Source organism: Anolis sagrei, chromosome 3, assembly GCF_037176765.1.
Source record: "Anolis sagrei isolate rAnoSag1 chromosome 3, rAnoSag1.mat, whole genome shotgun sequence".
NCBI lineage: Eukaryota > Metazoa > Chordata > Lepidosauria > Squamata > Dactyloidae > Anolis > Anolis sagrei.
In genome coordinates, this window is record NC_090023.1 from 148,047,323 (window position 1) to 148,069,718 (window position 22,396).

The window sequence follows — 22,396 nt, forward strand, 5'->3', positions numbered from 1 at the left end:
ACTATTACATGATTGTTTGTCTTCCCTCTTTGTACATGCCAATATGAAATCCTGATCTATCAAGTAAGCATCTCCTTTGGCCTGTGGCAACAGCAATGTCTCCTTTCAGCAGACTGAATCTCACATATTGCAGAGAGAAGCAAAATGTTCACACCATGCAGTTTAAACTGGAGCAAAATAAGAACTTCAATTCTCTTCAATTTCCTTTATGTTGATGTTGATGAAATCATGGCAGTGTTTAAGTAATCAGTGCCCTGACAGCAAAGGGAGCTTGTTAGTAAGGTTGTGGATTCAGTACACCACAGATCCAATTCCCTTTTACTTCTCTCCACTATTCTGACTCCTTCATAAATGATGAATGGATATTCATTAATTGTAACTTACGTATTTCATTGATTCTAAAATGCACACTAATTTCAATATATCTAACAAATTCTTTATAAAAAATAGAATTTAATTTACTACAACAATAATATGGAAGAACATTAAATGTAAACAAGGCATACAAAATAAAATGGGTATGGTATTTTATTCATCTCTTCCTGATTCATCAGTCTAAATCTTCTGAATCATCCTTATCTTCTCCATCATCATCATTATCACCACTTTTATTTGTTATCTCCTCCCCTCATAGCTCAAGAAAGGTACAACACAACTAAAATGCCTAGATAAAATATAATATCATGAAAACACATATATTAAAATAAATATTACAACACGGTACTAACAGAATGTAAAATTAAAATTCCTAGGTTGCAAATTGACTGGGTTGGGTTGCCGGAAGAGATAAGACTTTAATTATCTCTTAAAATCTGACAGCTCATTTAGCTGTTGGATTTCTTTTGGTAGATAATTCCACAGTCTAGGAGTGGTTCTTTAGGTGATCACTGTCAGTTTGCTTCTGATTGGCTGAAGTAAGTGTCCTTCAGTGGGCCTCAGCGTCTGGGGTGGATTGTACAGGAGAAATAGGTTTTGCAGGCATCCTGGATGCAAATTATGTAGGGCTTTAAAAGTCATAACCAATACTTTGTACTTTGCCTAGAAACTAATTGTGGAGTGGTTTAATATGGGTCTGATATGATATGTTCCTGTGGCCAATTTCCACATTTGGGAGAGAGGTAGTCCAATGTATAGCTCATTACAGAAGTCTAATCTTGAGGTTACTATATATCGCAAAAGATGTCATTTTCCAAGTGATTTAGACTCTTTAGAGCAGGGGTCCTCAAACTTTTTAAATAAAGGGCCAGGTCACAGTCCCTCAAACTGTTGGAGGGCAGGATTAGAATTTGAAAAAAACATGAATGTGCACACTGCACGTATCTTATTTGTAGTGCAAAAAACATGTAAAACAATACAATAATTAAAATGAAGAACCATTTTAACAAATATAAATTTATTAGCATTTCAATGAGAAGTGTGGACCTGCTTTTGGCTGATGAGATAGGATTGTTGTTGTTGTCGTGTGCTTTCAAGTCGTTTCAGACTTAGGTTGACCCTGAGTGAGGGTCGGGTAAATGACCTTGGAGGGCCATATCTGGCCCCCGGGCCTTAGTTTGAGGACCCCTGCTTTAGAACATTTGTGATTCTACATTTTATAAAAGAGCACTACACTTTTGTTTCTGGGATTAGCTTCAAAGCTGTTGATACACATTCAGCCAATTCTGATGCTGGTGCTTCCTTAATTTCAGTGGAACCAGGATCAGTGGAACCAGGATTTACAATGTTTTCTGAAGTAATCCTTAAATGGTTGGTTGACTGAAATGTTGAGTGGCTTCAATCATACCACTAGGAATCGCAACCATTTTTTGCCTGGTTTTATTTTTGAACTGGTCAGACAAATGTCCATGAAATGCACCAAGTACGAGCGTGTTAGCTACGTTATGAAGATTTCCAGGATGTCTATCCCACATAACATTTATACAGTCTTCCATAAGTCTTGCTGTTATTTATACATTTTTTGTACATGCAAAGTAACATCTTTGAAAAAAAAATCCAATTCTTCAGTATGTTTTTTTAAAGTTAAAAATTAAATATGGTGGCAACTTCTGACCATCAGTGGTGATGCACAGCATCACAGTGATATGCTGTTTTTTGTAGTCAGCACTTATAATGTCAACTTCTTTAGTACCTTTAGCATTGATGGGGTAATTTCAAGGCGTGATGGGGTAATTTAAAGAAGGATGGGGCTTTTATCAGTACTTCTAATTGGACTGAAATTATATGTTCTTTTTTTCCTTTATTCAAACATCTTTTGCAGAAAGTTAATCAACTTCTGTTGAAAGTTTGATGTCTTAATGATAGCCTGTTACGAGTCTGTCGTATGAGCTCCAACTGTCTTTAAAAATTCTTTCCTTTATTCAGAGGGACTTGATTATTTCTATAGCTTTCAATCCCATTACTTTTTGAATGATGGGTAATCTTTTTGTACATGTCTAATTTACAAAACTTATCACAGTTTCATCAGTTGTGAACATCTTTCTTTTCTAGGCCCTGCAAAGCACTTGGTTGTTGCTTTGCATAAGAAATAGAATCACAATCACTTCTCCAAAGACAAACACATACTTCTCTTATGTCAAAATGTCTCGAGTCCCCTTTGGGGTGAGAAGGGCGGGGTATAAATATAGTAAATAAATCAATAAATAAAATGTCGATTTTCAGCTGTAGTCCCATGTTCTTCTGGATACATAAGAACTTTTCAGTTAAAGGCAGCTTTGTAATGTATACTTTTTGACAATATGTGCAATAAAGGATAAAATGAATGAAATGCAGTATCTCAAATTTTTACATAAGTGGTTTCAAAGATAACCAAAACTTCCTGGGTAATGGTGGCTCCACACCTGCAAAGCTTGCCAAATTATTAAAAAATGGAATGATGAGAACAGGGTTTGGAAATGAGTTTCCTGCCTTAAAACAAAACATTTGATGTCATCTGCAAAGCATGGGAATTTTTCTTAAAGAGGGCCAGCTGCTTCCATTTTCCCACCCAGACATTAAAAAGGCCAGAAAAGTTGCCATAGCAGAGACAACAGGGGCAACTGTTGCTTCATATATGTTCTCCTAGGATGCATTAAACTGTAGCCTTTTGCCACTCTACTTATGGAGGGGGTGATTCATTTAAAAAATAAGTATATAGGGTGCATCCTTTGCTTTCACAGATGTGATGTTTCCTCTATGGATATTACCTAATCAATACTAAAGACAAATCCAACATATAGTCTTAGAGTAACCACTACTTAGAGTAACTACTACTTAGGACATTCATTTAAAAAAAAATCTAATTAGGTCTGTCTGACATCCCCTGTACTCCACAGACTTAGAAAATGTAGATTTGTCAGTCCCAACATCCAGACCATTTTTTTCTCATCTTCATTAATATTTAGCAAGCAAAGAATCGAAGAGTTCTGGAAACACTGAAAAATTTCTAACCATTTGTGTGGCATGACATTTTAATTGGTTTTGATAAAGATATCATCCTCTTGTAGTTTTTAAATCTGAATTGGTTTCTCACTTCCACTGAATATAACATTCAATATTAAAATGCCAGCAATACCTTTAGTGGGACCTGAGGTCTGTCTGCTGAGCTGCCCGTATTGTGCCAACCAGACTACAGGTGACCATTAAAACCCAGCAGTTCAACATTAATACTATAGCACTGGGATCTCTTAATAACCATCCAAACAACTGTGACTTGAACAAGGTGTAGCAGGTAACAAATTTGGGTAATGACTACAAGAAAAAAAGACAAGCTACAATGGCTTCCTTTCATCCTGTATACTCCATCCTTGGGAGCCAACAATTCAGATGTATTTTACCTTCTAAGTATCTATGAAATTAATAACAGATATTATGAGGAATAAAATCAATCCTGGTTTGAATATCTGCATTCTAAATTAAATAAAGAAATCCAAATTTAAAAATAGCCATTCTAGTTTAGAGGGGAATAGGGGAGGTGGTTTTGTCTAACTCTGTCCACTGTTTCTTTTCTTCATTTTTTCGCCCGAGCCAGGGGAGGGGGGGAGGAGTCGAGAGGAAGCAATATCCCAAAGGTAAAGTTTGTTTTCCTACTTTAGACATGTTGTTAAATCCTTATAGATCTGAGAGAACCATGACCTATTCACAAAATCTTGTTCAATAAACCAAGTAAATGCCAGTTCAGCAAGGGTACTGCACCAAGTAAAAGATGTTTATGAATTTAAAATGTGCATTGTTTTTATTAAGCAAACTGGTGGATCGTAAAAGATAGTATTTGGAATATATTCTCTGGGAAAATGCAGAGAAACTACTGATTTTATCCCTAATTTTAACCCAGCTCAAGATCTGTGCTCATGCATCAGGTTGTGTTTAAATCTTTGCCTCCCCACATACTTTTAAATCAGATTAATCAAACAACAACAACTACTTTATTATTGTATCCACAACCATCTCCTCAAAGGGACTTGAGGCAGCTTACACAAGGCACAAGGTGGCTAAAAACAGAAGACAAAATGAAAACTATTTAAAACATAATTAAATAAAACTTATAGGCATGGGAAGAGGGCATGGGATAAAGTGCAAGGCTGTATTGGGGCTTGCATAATCTCTTGAGGAAGGAGTTCCAGAGCTGAGGGGTGACCACCGAGAAGGCCCTCTCCCTCATCCCCACCAACCGCACTTGCAACAGTGTCAGGACCATGAGGAGGGCCTCCCCGGCAGATCTTAGAGCCCACACCGGTTCATGGGGGGGATGCGGTCATGAAGACAGGCCAGACCCGAACTGTTTTGGGCTTTATAGGTAATGACCTGCCCTTTGAACTGGGACCGGAAACTTATTGGCAACCAATGGAGCTGCTTTTAGAAATACTTTTACTTAACTTTTCAAAAAAATGTCTTTTAATAAGAATATTTGCCACCTCTTTATGTTGTTTATGAATGCCTTATGATCTTTCACAAACCTTTCAAGTGGACATTCCTTCTTTATCTAAAAAGGTTTAGTAAATATACTTCAAGACACACCTGACAGCATGCTTGCTGGCCTTCCAGTTTTGATTTTGAAATTCTGGTAACAGAGCAAGCAAGTCTATAAGTAGTATCAAATATTACAATTATTTTGGAAAAGAATCTGGAGTGGCACTTTTCATTTTACTTTCTTTACTAAGAAAACATCATTTAGATAGGAATGAAAAATACTACACAGACTTTATTTTGCCACATACTAATTTTAATTAAAACTTTTAAAGATTCAATTAATCCTCAACAAGACATAGGTGACAGTTCTGGAGGGACTTCCCATTCAAAAGACCTCAAGATCACAAGAGTATTGACAAGCTGGAACACGTCCAGAGGAGGGAGGGCAAAATGTTAAATGGTTTGGAAGCTCAGTTTAGATAGCTAAGGATGTTTAGCCTGGAGACAAGGTAAAGAAGTGACATGACAGTCATGTTTAAATATATGAAAGTTGGAGTTGCTCCAGAGATTAGGATATGGAGCAAGTATACCACTGATAATAATAATAATATTTCTTACCCGCCTCTCCTCACAACTCAAGGAGGGTTACAACACTGCTAAAACAGAGAATCAAAATACATAAGCATTAAAAGACACTCCATAGAATACGCATATTAAAACATAAGCTGCTAGGAATTGCGAAGTTGAATCCCAAAACTCTTGGAGGGGAGAAGTTTGCCCATGCCTGACATGAAGCAACTGAGTCAAACTATAGGAAAGGAAATTAAGAAGAACCTCCAACTGCAAGAGCCATTGAACAGTGTAATGTGTTGCCTCAGAGTCTGGTGGATCTCTTTATTTGGAGGTTTTTAAACAGAGGCTGGATGGCCACCTGTCAAGAGTGCTTTAATTATGTATTTCTGTATGATAGGTGGTTGGACAGAATGGCCCTTATAGTCTCTTCCAATTCTATAATTCTATGAACTTTAAAGAATTTTTAAATAATAATACAGTTGCTTGGAGAAAATCCGAAGTATGCAAGGAGAGATCAAGTATGGGGCCGGGGAAGAAGACAATAAAACATTTCAGTCTTAATTTGTATCATTTCTGTTTGCTTTAAGTGACATCTAATATTAGCAATGAAAACAACTTGGATTTTACTGAATCAAAAAAGGATTCCCGGACATGTCTTCTAGACAAGTGCTCACAATGTTGTTAGTACCATTAATTCTTATCAGAGTGATGCTACAATTCTGTGTCATGAGAATCTTGCAGCAAAGCAACAGCTTAGCAAAGAAGGCATGAATATTGAAAATATTCTACGGAGATGTAGGCTCAAAATTCTACCCAGGACTTCAGCAAAGGGATTGCTAAGTGGCTGTTTTCAAGCATGCATTCTCTCTACTCCCTCCCTTTTTATTTAAACCCCCTTTAGGAGACTAACTGGCCTCAGTGGGAGGATCTTTTAATGGGAAATAAAAACTGCTATATGTATCATTGTTACATTTTAAACTGTTTAAGTCAGTACTATCTTTAATTGTTTAACAGTTTTAATATTTTTTCCAGCGGTGTTTTCAATCTTCGTAGTGAGCTGTCTTGGATCCCATACTGGGAGAAAGCTGGGGTATAAACAAAATAAAACAAGCCTCTGTTTCTTAGACTAATTCATCTCGGATACTAAAAAGGAATGATCTTGTTTATGCTATCCTCATATCCTTAGAAATAAAAATTCTACCTGTTTGGTGGAAAGCTACAAAACATACTATGACTACCATCCCTCAGTAACAAAATAAGATAATAAACACACACACACACACAAGGCCAGATGAGTCACGCCTGTCTCTGAACCTGGAAGGCAGAAGCTGCAGTGGTTTGCAATTTTCCTGCATTGACATTACTGCGATTTAATATGAACCTTAGTTTCAGTCATCCCCAAATTCTGCTAAGGAAAACTCTTGACTAAAAGTAAAAGAAAGAATGCAGAACCACTCCTGCCCAAATAACCCAATGTACACCACACATAATAGCAAGTCTGGAGACCCCACAGATTGGTTATTTAACATGGTAACAGGAGGTTGTGTATCTTGTGTATATTTACTTTACTTAATCTTTTGTTCCTTATATGATGAGTAACCTATACTCTCGACTAGACCCTGTCAGCACATAATATAGAGAAACAGAATGAATTCAAATTGGCAAGGGGGTGAAGACAGGATGCATTTTATCACCCTATTTAATTTATAGACAGAAGATGTCATATGGAAAGCAGGATTGACTCAGAGAAAGGAGGCATGAAAATCAGGGAAAGGAACATCAGCAATTTAATATCAATTATTTAAGATAACAATTTAGTCAGAGGTCAATGTGTCAAGAATGCAGAGCATCATGGGATGCACCCACATTGTAGAATTAATACAGTCTGACACCTCTTTAACTGCCATGGCTTGGTGCTATGGAGTCCTGTGATTTGTCGTTTGGTGAGGCACATTTTAGCAGAGAATTGATTCCACAGCATTGAGCCATGTTAAAATGGCGTCGAATTAGATTAATTATACAGTGCATTTGCCATATGGATTCCTAGCCTTCTCTGTTTGGCAGAAATAGATAACAATGAAATAGAACAATCCAGTTGCTTACCTGGAAATGCAGTGCAAGAATGATCCGCACACAATTTTGGATGCAACAATGTGAGCACAATCTGCAATCACTTTCTCAGTGGGCTCATGGTACTCAATGGCTTCATATGAAGGAGACCTATTAAAGGGAACAAACATAAGTCAATTTCTTCACTTGAATGATATCAAGATGCCTTCCATCTGTATTTGAGACCTAAACAACCTAAACTGCAAGGCTGTAGTTATTTTTCCTGGTTGTTTTTAAGATACAATCCCTAAAAATACATGCTTTAGCCTATAGTGTGTTGTAGCCTAAGGTTTCAAAATATGTAGATATTATGTATAAATACATTATGTGTATCTGAAGCAAGGTCCCATTTATTAGAAAATACTCCCATTCATTCTACCTATAAATAAAATATCAATTTGACAGCTTAATTTAATTCAAAAAATTAATGTTAGAAATAAGATAAAGATAAAATTCATTTCCTTTTGTAGAGTAATTTGAATGTACTTATTACTTCAATGCACATTTGAAAAATGAACGGCACAAACATCAATTTGATATATTGGAGGGAGGGGTAAATATATTGTAAAAATAGAGAAAATGCACGCAATTATAATATGACAAACAGCATATCAACCGAAATTAATTATATTTCTTGAATGCACATTAACTGAGGACAACATAAGATACAGAAATGCCTTGGTAGCAGTAACGAAATAGTATGAGTGTTACTAAATACAAAGATGTTGAGAATGAAAACACTGAAGGACAATTACTTTGGTTCCCTTTTATCTTCCATTATGTAACTAATGTTTTATTTTCTCACATGTTTTAGTTTTCTGTTCCTGAGAACTTTCAGAAACAGCTTGTGTTTTACAAGTAAATCCTTCATTACATATATTTTCATAAATTTAAGCAGAGAATACACCGGAAATGACAACCAGTTACCAGTGTGACTGTGGTAGTGGGGGATGGAGCTGATGGATTTAACATTTGGTGAAATACTTAAAAGAGAAAATTTGAGAATTAAATCAGTTTAATTCTATAGCATAGGCTGCCACCATCAGAATTTTATTTCAAGGGAGTAGGCCAGGGATCTTTGGAAGAAATGTAAGTACCCCATCAAACTATAAATGTCAAGATTCCTTAGGATGAAGCCATGACAATTGATAGGCTGGAAAATAGATATAACTGTATAGCACAGACACACCACAGGAGTCTGAAAGCCACTACAGAAGAAAAACACAAGCTTTTCTATGTCTCTTGGTAGCAGAATAACAACATGGTCACAACCTTGGCATTGGCACAGAGAAGGCTTTCCCTCAGAGCAGACTACATTAATACAGCCTGGTCCTAAACTATCCAAGGCTTTAAATAATAAAGTAAGCATTTTCAACCCAGAAATATATCAATAACCAGTAAAGTTGGCACAGCAAGAGAGTAACAGGCTTCATGAAAATGGATCTGTTCAGCAGTCTTGGAGCCACAAGACTTTTAAAGGAATGACATAATGCAAACTCTCCTTGACATAGTTCTGTGCAGGAAAATAATCATAGCTCTTATTGCTGTCCATTTGACCATTAATATATCAAAATTCAGTATCTACTTTTCCTATAATGAAAATCTTATTTATGGGGAAGCAGATAGGCTTTTGCAATGATTCTCAAACTACTTCCCTCCAAGCTCTTTACATGTGAACATCACCTTCTCTCCCCACTCAACATAAGTATATGAATAAAAGTATTTTGTTGTGTGTGTATATTGGTTTGCACATTTATATTCATATTTTAACATTTTCTAAAGAAATGCAGTCAAATGAGAAGTTTATTTTAAATCAATTCAGTATGCAACTCAATGCAATATTTATATTTGCTATGATGCATGTGTTTGGGTTGTTGTAGGTTTTTCGGGCTATATGGCCATGTTCTAGAAGCATTTGTTCTGTATCGGAAAGTAGAGCTGATGTGGTCTATCCAATGCAATTTTCTGAATTAGCACCCCAAACTGAATCTAAAGTTGACCAAAAACTTATTTGTAACCCTTTTGGTACTACTTTTGGAGAGTGGTCCCTGTTCAAAGTGGTCCCTGGTCAAAAAAAAGTTGGGAACCACTGCTATAAACAGTTCTTTAGGAGAAGAACAGCCAGGGAAGTTTGATCTGAAATCAAATGAAGTCCAAACCATGGTGACAGAAAAAGAAATCTAGCCAAAATGCAGAAGGAAATAGAATAATCCAATCAATCCAAGTCAGATCATAAATGGAAAGAAAAGTTATAGTGATTTCTCATGATGCTGCTGCAGACAAGGAAAAACTGAGAGTGAAGTGGGGAGTGCCCTGGTATGGTATGTGGGAAGAGAAGGGTCTAATGCCAAAACATTTATGTAAAACTCTAGAAGGTTCCAAATGATGCATTGCACAGGTGGCCCATTTGTGTGAGTCACAGAGATCACTCTATTTTAACCCTATGCACATATATTTTAATACTTAACTTCATGCTTAAATGCTTCTCACTTGGAACGAAAACAAATTCACAAAAAAGCCAGACCTGATTACAGCTTAGAAATCATGAGTTATACTTTGTATTGTGTGTGTGTGTGTATGTGTATACACACTTATACACACCCCACACACATATATAATGGTATTGTGTTTTAACTGTGTTTGTATCCCTCCTTAAGTTGTAAGGAGAGACAGGTAACTAACAACAATGTCAACATCATCATCAACAATACCTGTTACTTGAGGAAGGGTGGTTATTTCAAGGAAGGTATAATGAAGTTCCATGGACTGTTCCAACTGGCAAGGAGTTGTTCTTTTAGGGCCAACATTTCAGGGAAGTCACTCTTGTTTACCCACTAATTCTAATGTAAAGTATCTCTTGAGGTGATATATGATGGCCAAATAATCTGTGTTTTCAAATTTCTTTGAAAGGCCTCCAAATAGATTCTGGGTATATATATAACTCATGATTGGCACTAGCTTTCAGTGGTAATGGGACTTCATGCTCCTGTGAGGCAAGAGGTTATGCTGAAGGCAGTAGCTGTACTGGTGGGTCTCCCATGTCAGATAAGCTTTTGATGAGCCAGACTAAGTGTGCCAAACAGTTACTGGGCAGCATCCATAGTGGAAGGTGACAATGGCAAAGGATTTCTCACAGACAATGATAGTGGCACCACAGAAAATGTCTGGAAATACAATGTAGAGGAGGGTGTGGTAAACCTTCTTTCTGAGGCTCTTTTATCGTGGCCCTCAAGGGGCTACAGTGGAGGACAACTATAAGTGCCACTGCAGCTAATGATGTAAATGGATCAAATCATGAACACATTTGTTGGTGAGAAGGTTGTGGATATTACATGCTGCATATCACAATATCACACACTACATTCATAGGCTGGGAACACAGAACTGAGATAGAATTAATGGTTTTGCTGGACCCCACTGCTAATTATGCGGGGAAGAATCATTGTGAAGTCCTGAAAATCAGATTCAAATTGCTTGATGGAAAACTGAAAGCCGGAATCTCCAAGATGGCCTACTTTAAAATGCTACTTCTTCTAGATAGAGAAAAGAAATTTTAGGTATGCTGGACAATATGATGCATTTTGCTATTTATCAGATCAGATCCTGCCTGCCAGTGCTTAATAGCTCTCCTTGTGGCAGAGCAGCTTTTGAACTGAGCCCACATGGAGCTGGGAAACATTTGGTTCAGGCTGAATTATAATTAAGTGATGAATTGTAAGAAAACTCTGTATGTGCTTTTTAATATAGTAAATTAATCTTAAGGGTATGCGCCAGATATAACTGAAGAGATACATTGTGTGTTAAGTGCTTCTGTGTGAATACTGTGTGAATAATTCAAGCTAAAATGGAAGGTTAGCATATTTGATCTATTATGAATTATTGATGAAAATGAATGGGAGGGTGCTTGTTGGCTCACGGTTTACTTGCAACAGGTAGTTTACTATTTGAACAGAATGTAGGACTAAATGTACTTTTGGTCTGATTTTGCTCTGATCATCCCAGAATTCTGACCATTGGGACAAGCTGTCTAGGGATTCTGGGAGTGCGAGTTCCAAATACCTGGAGGGACACATGTTGTGCCACTGCACTAGAGGTTAACTTACAAGGACACGATAAAAATGCCACACCAGACCATGTTCTTTCACAAATTTGGTATTTTTCTCAATTTAGTTGTTACTCAGTTTTGATGAAGTGTGGACACTGAGGTTTTAAGGTGAATCATTTCAGTGCTTTTCAACATTTTTTTTGTGTTTCAAATAATTAAAGTGTTTTGAAAGTCTATTATAAGACCCTCTTTTTACTGTTTACTTTTTACTCTACAAAAAGTATTACTTAATCACACATTACAAAATAAAAATGTCTAAGCAAATTGAAAAAAAACAACCAGTATGCAATGGAGCAAATCTGTGGTTATTTCTTGATTTAGAACACCAAGTTCCTACAAAATCTGAATACACTTCTAAACAATTCAAATTTGCAGGGCTGTGTTACTGGTTTCATTTTTATTGCCGAAAAACATTACATTGCCAGAATCCTATTGGGACATTGCCCATTTTGTCAATATGTTTGCCACAGACAAGTTCTGCAAGTTCAGCTTGTTTTGGCAGAATATTATTTAATACATATTCAACTTTTTGCAATTCTCAGTAAGTTCCTAATAAGTAGAAACAGCAAACTGAGATTTCAGCCCTGTGTTCAGTAATTCCTTGTGTATTTTTAAGGTTCACACACACACACACACACACACACACACACACACACACACTAATTTCACCCCGAACGTAGGCTTTACATGCTTCCTATCAATAGTTATGAACATGCATTTTAAAATATTCCATCAGATATGCTGTCATTTTCGCCCTAAACTGTTCATAATTGAGAAATGAAACATTAAACCACCACAGACTAAACAATTTAGAAGCATTAGAAACATGTAATTCTAGAGACACTGGAATATCATCTGATATCACCAGAGAATCAATTTTGCATGTGACTATATTACTAACCAAGGATGCAAGTATTAAGAAATAATCAAATTTGAAACAACCATGATAGAACAGAGAGTATTCACTATTTCCTTGGTATACAATTTCCCACACATCAAGTAAACCATATTATTTCACATATGCCAATAAAATACTGTATTTAATCAAGTATAATGGGTCATCAAATGTAACGTGCACTTCAGTTTTGAAGGTGCATATTACAAAAAATGGATTTGCCCTCAATTGCACTTAACATTGCAGGCATAGCACATCTAGGAGCACATTTGGGAAGCCATGCCCCTCCAAGCTGAGACTGGCAAATTACTGAAACTAAGCAAAAACTCCAGAACTGAAACTATGCTTCCAGATAAAGTGTGTGTGTATATATACAAAAACGCAATTAGGATGATAATCTCTATGGAGTTTTGTTATTTTTTAAAAAGTTTCCTGTTAAGTTTATCAAAATTGCTGCCGATTCCAAGAGAGAGAATTAAAAAAGAAGAAGCTGAAAGCATCTAACAAATGAGAGTTCAGTTTAGATAGTAAACGTCTAATTAAGTTCCAGTTAAAATGATACTTTGTGAAGTTATTTAAAAGTTTTTCCCCAATTATTTCCAAAGTTTGTACATAATGTCTCTTGAGTCTGAACTCTGATTGAGTGAAAACTGAAACAGAGGAAGTAAAATTGAAAAATAAAATAAAAATGAACACTGAAGCAAATCAAAAGACAATCCAAACTGCAAATATCTAATTGGGTTGGCAATTTCCGAAGAGCTTGTTGTATAATAGCTAAAAAAATGAGAGAGATTAAAAAAGAATGATGAAATAATGCTGCCATATCAATTGGACCCTACCTCCGCTTAACTGTTGTTAAATGTTACTGTGTTGCATTAAAAAACAACAAAGTTTTATGAAAAGAGTTTTCAGATTATAGCTCAATTGCTGTGGGAAACAATGCATTCTGGACCTGGATGTTCACAAAAGTCCAGGTTCAGCCTTTGGCACAAAAGATCCCAAGTCTTTCTATTGTTATTAATTAATCTTACTATTGACTAGATTCTTTTAAAAATAAGAATGGTATGCCCATATATGTGTGCATTCCCCCCTCCCACTTTTTCACTTTCTCTTCTTTCTTCTTCTTGTTATGATTTCATGTATGTTGGGATGACCTTTTTCTCTTTATTATTCAATAATTTAAAAAAGAAAGGAAAAAGATCCTAAATCAACATCCAGAGATTGCAGTCTGAGTATAGAACAATGAATTAAATGAATGAATCAATGAATCAATTCAGTGTTAGCTTTATATTTTTCAAGTCATGGAACTTATATGGCCAAGAAAAGGATCTAATGCTTCATCAGGCAAACACACTTTCCCTCGATACTAGCCCCCTCCTTTATCAATCCCCACATCGCCCAGGAGGGCCCCCCACTCTGTGTAAGACATTTTTCAGGAGTCATGCCATTTTCTATGTGATATAACGCAGTACAACATTGGCATTACAATCAACTGAGTATCTTTACTGCTTGTTTGAGCTATCATGTCTGTTCAATACACAGGTAAGTGGCTACCATATTTAAGAAACAGCGAACACAGTGTAGCAAACCTCTGCTGCACTGAAATTCTCCCTACTTTACTTTTTTTTTTATCGTGTCATCCGCAACCAGAACATTGTATTACATTTCTAACAGAACAAAACAAACAAACAGATTTAAAAAAAACACAAATTTTGCAAACTTGGTAGCTGATTAAATGTCCTTTGACCAGTATCTGGCCACTTGGAGTGCCTCTGGTGTTGCCACAATTAGGTCCTCCATCGTGCATGTGGCAGGGAAATTATTGTCATGGTTGGTCCTGAAAAGGTCAGTTGGTTGTTTTGCTTGCTTGTTTGCATGCTGCAAGTCGTCTCTGGTTGCTTCTGGATCGAGAGAATCAGCCGTCTACAAAGACGTTGCCCAGGGGACGCCCAGATGTCTTGCAATCCTGCGAGGAGGGTTCTCTCATGTCCCCCCCCCCCCACTTTACTACATGTGCACAAATCCCACTTTTTCAATATTGTTATTCTCACTGGTAGATAATATCCTTTAGTAACAAATTTCTCTTGCATTCAAAGAACAGGCAGTCCACAAGTTACAAACATCCGACTTACATCTGACTCCTAGTTACAAACGCTAGGTGGGTCTGGGAGCAAGCATGCCAGTCAGCAGCATGAACCGGGCCTTTTGCAGTATTTGAAAACACCGAAGCATTTACATGCAGGTAAAAATAAATATGTTAAAACAAACACGATTCCAACTTGAGTTTAAAGTAAAATTCCATGCATTCTTTTGGTTAGTATGATGTGGGGTTTCGGCCACTATGCCATTTTTTTTTACTGGTATCCTGATTAGTAAGATTTAATTTCATTCCATGTTTTATGACAGTTCTCGCCATAAGTTATTGGGTTTTATATTGTTGTTTTATACACTATTGGCTTCACCTTGTATTGTATTATGTGTTGTTTTAGGCACATTGTGCCATATGTAAACCACCCCAAGTCCCTTCGGGGAGATGGAAGTGGGGTACAAAAATAAAGTTGTTGTTGTTGTTATTCATGTCCCCGAGAAATCCATCCATAATAATGGTAATTCACTTCTGTAAGAGTATTAATGGGAAAAGGGTGTCTCCACTGAAGCTTCATGACCAAATTTTGTTCGAAAAATTTTCAAAATCAATTTGTCAGAAGGATAGAAAGTGAGGTAAAATCTCCTGAATAGGGGCACAGACAGCAAAATAAAAACCATAGAGGTGTTAACCTACTCTATCCAAAACTAATATATTTTGGCTAGAGCTATGCTGTACTTAAAATGTACCTGTTCTCGCTTACAAATTCAACTTTAGAGCATTATCTTGTTTAGTATCCAGGGACTGCCTTTAGTTTTAGTGTTAATAGCAGTACTAGCCTTCACTAGAGGAACATCATAAATAGAAAGTGGTCCACACAATCTTGTCATGTTATGTCAAGTCCTGGTTAAACAAACAGCATAAGACCCAAACAAAGTCCTGATATTAATACAGAGGCAGCCCAAAACTAAAGTCCTTGGAGGCTTATAGTTTTACCACACACTAGCCATTGGGAGTGAGATAATTTTCCAAGTTCAAAGTCCAAAATACCACGGTTATGCCAAAAGACTTCCAAAGTCTATGCAGCAGCAAACACTAAACAGAATTCCAATACAAAGTCAACAAAGCCAGAGCTCGAAGATAGAAGAATACGAGGTTGAAGTCAGAATCCAAAAGACAGAAGTCATGGTACAGTCCAGAGTCAACAAGTCCAATAATTCAAAGAGTCCACTATGAAACAAAGATGTTGCCATTTGCAACGAGACTAAAACCTTGGGAACGTTTTAGCCTATAGTTGCTGCCTGCAACAAGATTGGAACGTTTTATCCTTATGTTCTCAGGTATTACTTGCATAAAAGGCCATTTCTCTATAATCAGGTAGACCAGTGGCACACTCTCGTCTGTATTCTAACAGGGACAGAGCACTTAACTATTCATTTGCCTGCCCTGATGTCCTTGCTTCTGCTTGCTCTTCCCACTGGAAATTGGTGCTTCTGCTGAAGGTTCATCTTATGCAATAAGTAAGCTAGGCAGCTGTTTTTCAACTCCAACACTGGCCCTTCCAACAACCCCTTAGTCTTACTATCGGAGCTGACCAGCACAGTTCAAGGGAATTTGGGTGGATTCACCATGTTTTTGGCTTTTACTCTACCTATAAATAATAAGTTTTCCCATGTGATCAAAAATTCTAAAGAAATGCAGAAAGAAAATAAGCTCAAACCTATGTGTATGTAGTAGGAGACAACCCAACTAGGGATCAGAAAAAAACAACATATAATACAGTACTTGAATTGTGAATATCAGGTATACATTTCTTTTTCAGTTCAAAAACAATCCCAATAGAAACAGTACATGCCAAAGCTAAAAATATATAATAGTTATATAAAAGATGTGGTAACTCTAGATTCATTACATCACAAATACTGAGGAACCCTGGTGTTCAAAAGTAAGGAAAGTTTATGCCTCAAGTTTATAAAATATATTTAGAAATCCGAAGTCAGTTTATAATAACCAGATTTTGGAAAAAGTCTGAAGACGTCACACACTACATCTTTGGAACAAGTCTAAAGGACAGGATTTTACAGTAACAAACTTAAAACACCCTGCAGCTGGCCTCTTAGATACAGTCTTCACAACTGCATCCAATTAACCAACAGCCGATTTTATGTTGCACCAAATGCAACCCCTTCCCAGACCAGCTTGATGGTCACAGGCTTCGTGATAAATTGACATCAAACACTGACTTAGAAAACTGAGGGTACAGAGGAGGTATTTACTTTAAGGGGATTATCTACATCATGTCATGCTTCCATTTCTGTATTTTGTTTCATTGTTAGTTGTTCTGATGCAAATCCAGGCTTTGAAAGGCAGTCAGCACTACATAAAAGGAAATACGGTTTTCTTTGATTTTAAATTAATTACACAGAACTCAGCTCCATAAAGTCTCACAGATTTGCACATACAGTATGTTGGGTCACCAACAGGAAAGAGCAGCATGCCATGAGAAGATAACAGAAGCCAAAGCAAAGCAATGAAGCTCAACTGAGGTATTAACACCTAAAACAGAAATGGCAGCCAATTACTACACTCTCATATATCACAAAACAGCCCTTGTTCAGTTCAATGCAAGGACTGGCATGGACAATGTACCAAACAGACAATATATGGAAGATTAGATCCACTGGAATCAATGGGATTATGCAGGCCGTGACTGAGGATACTTCCAGACTAAAGGCTCCTTGACCTGTCCATAAAAAATACACTGTGCTGACAGAGGGAATGCTGCAGGTCTTTGCTAAGGCTAGATTTCGTGAGTGAGCACTGCAGTCCTTCACATACACTGGCAGAGGCTTAAAGCCGAACATGAGGCTTGAAACAAAGTTATTTATTTTAGTATCAAAAGCATTGCATAAATTAGTATAAAACTGATAAAAATAGAAGGAGCGCAGGCAGCTAAATATCTTTTCACCAAAAACAGGCAACAGCAATAGCATTGACTGTAGCCTCCAACAATACCTCCTCTACATGAGGCAGGGCAAAGTGGACAAGCATACAGATGGGGAGTTGTCTGTTTTGCTCCACAGTCACATAAACTGTGGGATTCTTTTAGGTAGTGCCATTTTGCCAGGTTGTCTTTTGATCTGCCCACTCCACTTCTGAGTCTGTTTAGGGACTTCCAAGTTGCCCATTCTTGGTTTGCCTCTGAAGGAAGACCCTCAAGGGGGGCCATCCAGTTGGGATTTTCTGGTTTAGCTGCCCAGAGGCAGGCATGTAGCCGGGGGAGGGGCTTTAGCCCCCCCCCCCCCCCCCAAATTCTCATGGTGGTCTGTGAAAAGGCCTTACTGGAACATTATTTAAACTGTTATGTTTATTCATATCATGATCTGATCACCATGCCCAATATATATCATATGCATGGGGGTATTGGGGTAATAATTCAAAAGGTTTGCTAGGGTAGACCCTCTTTCATTCAGACTCAGCCCTCTCCCCGAATCAAACTCAGCCCCCCCCCTCCCCAAATCCTGGCTACGGGCCTGCCCAGAGGGAAACAAAGTGACAACCTCCAAATAGATTGGTAAAGGCACAAACCCCAAAATGAGGCCTGAAACAAAACAAAAGCTCCCCAATATGTTGGTTAAGGCCTAAAGCTTGAACATAGGACTGAAACCAAATGAAGTCTCCAAATATACTGGCAAGACTTAAAATATAACATGAGGCTTGAAACAAAATAGAGCCACCCCCAATATATTGGCACAAGTTTAAAGCCTAACATGAGGCCAAAGCTTAACTTCTAACATGAGACATGCAATAAAATGTAGTCCAAGTATTGTAGAAGGGGAGGGGGGACGTGATGATATAATTTATGTATAGGTAATTAATGTAAAGGTTTGCTTATGCCTTGCTCTGAAGCTGAGAGAGTGTGACTTCCTCCAAACAATTTATTAAGCTTTTTTTTAAAGGAAGGAATTGTCTGCAACCTTCATCTGTAGCCTAGCAACCACAACTTGAAGCTGAGAGAGCAGGACTTACCCATGGCAACAATTTATTAATTTTATTTATTTATTTGTTTCCTATATTTATATCCTGCCCTTCTCCCCCCGAGGGGGCACTCAAGGCGGCCTCACAAAGCACCATACGGTGTCAACATCATAAAATAATCAACAGTATGTTTAAAAATTTTTAAAATATTAAAAATATTTAAACAATAGTTAAACAGTTAAAACAATTGATTAATGTTCTCCTATTAAAAATCAGAATCTAAAATCCAGTCCGGGTCAAATAATTGCCATAAGTGTTAAAATCTTCTTCCAATTCCTGTTCACTGATCGAATGCTTGGTCCCACAGCTAGGTCTTGATTTTCCTTCTAAAAGAGAGGGAGGTGGTCACCCTGATGTCTCTGGGGAGAGTGTTCCACTAGTGGGGGGGGGGGGGGCGTTGATGAGAAGGCCCTGTCTCTCATCCCCACCAGTCACATTTGTGATGTCGGTGGGATCGAGAGCAGGGCCTCCCCAGATGATCTTAAGTTTCGTGATGGTTCATACAAGGAGATAAATTTGGACAGGTAGTCTGGGGCAGAGTTTAATAGTTTATTCTAAAACTGGGGACAGATCTCTGATACTGTGCCTTCCTTGGGGCAAGTCAGCAGGCCCTGAGGCTAAATGAGAAGACAATCTCTGTGCATCCAGCCAAACCTCAAGCCTTTATGTGCTGCTGGGAAAGCCATGGCAAAATTGCCAAGGGCAGAAACTGCCCAAATTGTAGGGTGAATCTCTGAGGCAAAGGTACAGCAATGAGAACCCTATTATCCTCTTGAAAAGGGGAGGGGGGAGCAAGGAGGGACAGGCCTAATCCCCATTAGGAACCTGCCTCCTACCTCATGCTGAAGCAAAGAGCACAGCAGAGGGGTGGAACAGCCTTAAATAATCTGCAGCTCTGCCCCTGTCAACCAGCCCCGCAAGTCTCTTCTCCTTCAAGTTTGAAACGCCCCTCCCCCCCCCCCCCCCCCCCCCCCGGTGCCTTGGGCTTTGCCTGCTGGCTGTGGGTGGGCCAACTTAGTTGCTTCCACTATGTTGGCTATTGCTGATATTGCAATGTATTTTGGTGGAAAGTTGGGTAACGTTCGTGTAAATAAATTATCAAAATTTGGGTTGAAATAGTACTTGCAGTTCTGGAGGACTCTAATTTTTTATTCTTATTGACTTAGCATAGTGATTTGGTTAACCAGTTAAAATTAGTGAGTAAATCAGGGGGTTTTTTAGCCTGAAAATTTTCAGGAGTGGTTTGAACTGGGTCCAGGCTTGGGAAAAGGTGTCTCCACTGAAGCTTTATCACCAATCCTTGTTTCTGATGATGAGCCAAATGTATCAAATTCCAATTATCACAGGGACAGAATTGAGGTTAACAGGGGCACAGTCAGCAAAACAAACACCACAGGTTTTAGCCTGTTAAGCCTTCCCCATGTCATCATATGCGTGTGTGAGTTGTTTGTGGCTAGAGTTACACTTATAACATGTACCAGTTGTGACTTGCATGCAAATTCAATCTAAGAACAAACCTACAGAACCTATTTTGTTTGTAACATGGGGATTGCCTATATACGTATTTAATATCCCAAATTTTCTCCTGAACTGGATACAAAGCAACAAGCATTTGAAATAGAGATAGCTACTAGCTTAAATGCCTAAGAAAAACAACACTGGGTTAGAATGAGGGGGGCTGCTTTGTAGATGTTTATTATCCATGGTTTCTAAGTGAAAACTCCATACTCTTAAGACCTGATAATACCGGATAATATGGGACAAAAACAGAAGAGGCACTTGCCTTTCCCCCTTAAATACTGAACTAGCTGATACACTGGGAAGCAGCTTTGAAACAGGTGGAACACCCTGTTAAAACAAAAGAAAAATGAACCAAACACCTATGTCACTATTAACTGCCTTGAATCCCTATGGGTAGAGTGGTAGCATAGAAATAAAAATGAAAGAAGAAGAGTAAGAAGAAGCTGAATCACCCAGTTATGTGCTTAAGCAGATAATAGTTACTTTAAAAAACCAATAATTTAAAATAGTCACTTTTTTAAAACTATTCTCGAACATATTTGGTAGGATTAACAATTAAATTAACTGTTTTGGTGAAAATTCACAAGGTGCATGGGAATCAACTTTAATGGAATTGGATGATCTCACAGTAGGCTGGCAAAGTATGGTAATCTTTTAATTGAATACAGTGGCTGTCTAATGCTCTAATTAATTGATTTTTTGAGAAGCTTTGTTGTTTTTGTGTGCCTTAAATCACTTCCAACTTATGGTGACCCTAAGGCAAAGCTGTCACTAGGTTTTCTTAGCAAGATTTGTTCTGGGAGGCTTCCTTTGCCATTCTCTAATACTGAGAGAATGTGACTTGTTCAAGGTCAATTAATGGGCTTTCATGGCTGAGTGGGGATTTGAATATTAGTCTATTAACCCTAGTCCAATGCTCAAGCCCCTGCACTTTGGTGACTCAAAGCTAAAGGGTTCAAAATAAGAAAAATATACACTAGGAGATTTTGGCTTTGCATATCCGACAACAACAGGACTAGAATAGTATATCAGTAGTGTCAAATTGGAATGGATAATCCACTGCTATGAGAGTGGAACTATCTCTTCCCGCGTTTGGAACATTGGATTGTCTTTTGGGACTGTGATCAGGAATTCTGTAATATATATCCAGGCCATGTGACAAAATGCAGCAAAATCACATTACGATGATAGCTTTATTAGGCCAACCAAAAGGTGCAAAATACATTATACAAGCTCACTGGCTTTTCCCTCAGGCATGGATGTTAAAAATAATTTCAGGAGAAATTATGTGATGATATAGTTATAGAACTGCATCCTTCTTAAGATATTAAAGCTGAGTTAAAGATGGTGCAGGTAGGTCTGATGCATGTAAAGGCCACCGTTCTTGTTGACAATTTGGGAGGCAAAAGCAAGGTAAAGCTGTAACATTTTCTATCTACTGTTAGATAAAGCAATTCCTTTGAGATATAGTCTATATCTATCCCGTGCAAGGCCACCAGTTCCTTTGTAGGCAGAGCACAGGGCCCCCTTGGGAAGTGTCTGTGCTGATACATCTGGAGCTTAGGTGCTTTAAATGTAAAACATGCTGCTGATAGCCAATTTCAATTTTACTCTTTGTGTACCTTGATCATATACAAACCACTTCCTTGTTAATTTGCAAAGTTGGCGGAGGATGTGGCGATACCCTGGTAGTTTAACCTATTGTTGCTCCCTGGTGGAAAGATATTCTTTGGGGGGGTTGTGTTGTGCATGTTGATTGGGGGTGATGTTACTGTGTCTCTCTGGTGGCTAACTACGTGTGTTACCTGGGATGTTTAGGAGAGGATGTTATCTATTAATGAATTTGTGCAGATGTCTTGTTCCAGGTTTGTTGTGTTCAAGGGAGAATGTTGCCTTGCTTTATGTATATGTGTGTGTCTTTATATGTCAGGGCAGAATTTCTCAACCTGGGGATCTGGAACCCTGGGGGGAGGGTTGCAAAGGGGTTTCAGATGGGTCGCCAATGATAGCTGAAGTTCTGTACGCCTGTTCTTCTCTTTCTTTTTGGAAACAGACTGCGAATCTTCCCACCGAAAGCCCTCTTCCGCTGTGATTGGCCAGCCTCCCGGACAGGGTGGGCTGTTTCTGAGCCTACAAGTGGGGAGGAGAGAGCAGGTGTGCTTGGTGTATGGAAGTGGTGTGCATG

At 38.0% G+C, this 22,396-nt stretch overlaps 1 protein-coding gene across 4 annotated transcripts in view; it reads right to left on the reverse strand.

Annotated features, from left to right (window-relative positions):
- The window catches only part of NDST2 (N-deacetylase and N-sulfotransferase 2), an 83,727-nt gene that overhangs the window by 35,973 nt on the left and 25,358 nt on the right, over nucleotides 1–22,396 (reverse strand). For all 4 annotated transcript variants that reach the window (XM_060769168.2, XM_060769166.2, XM_060769167.2 and 1 more), the window contains one exon: nucleotides 7,561–7,677. The gene's annotated coding sequence lies outside the window, so the exon portion shown is untranslated. The remainder of the gene's footprint in view (nucleotides 1–7,560; nucleotides 7,678–22,396) is intronic.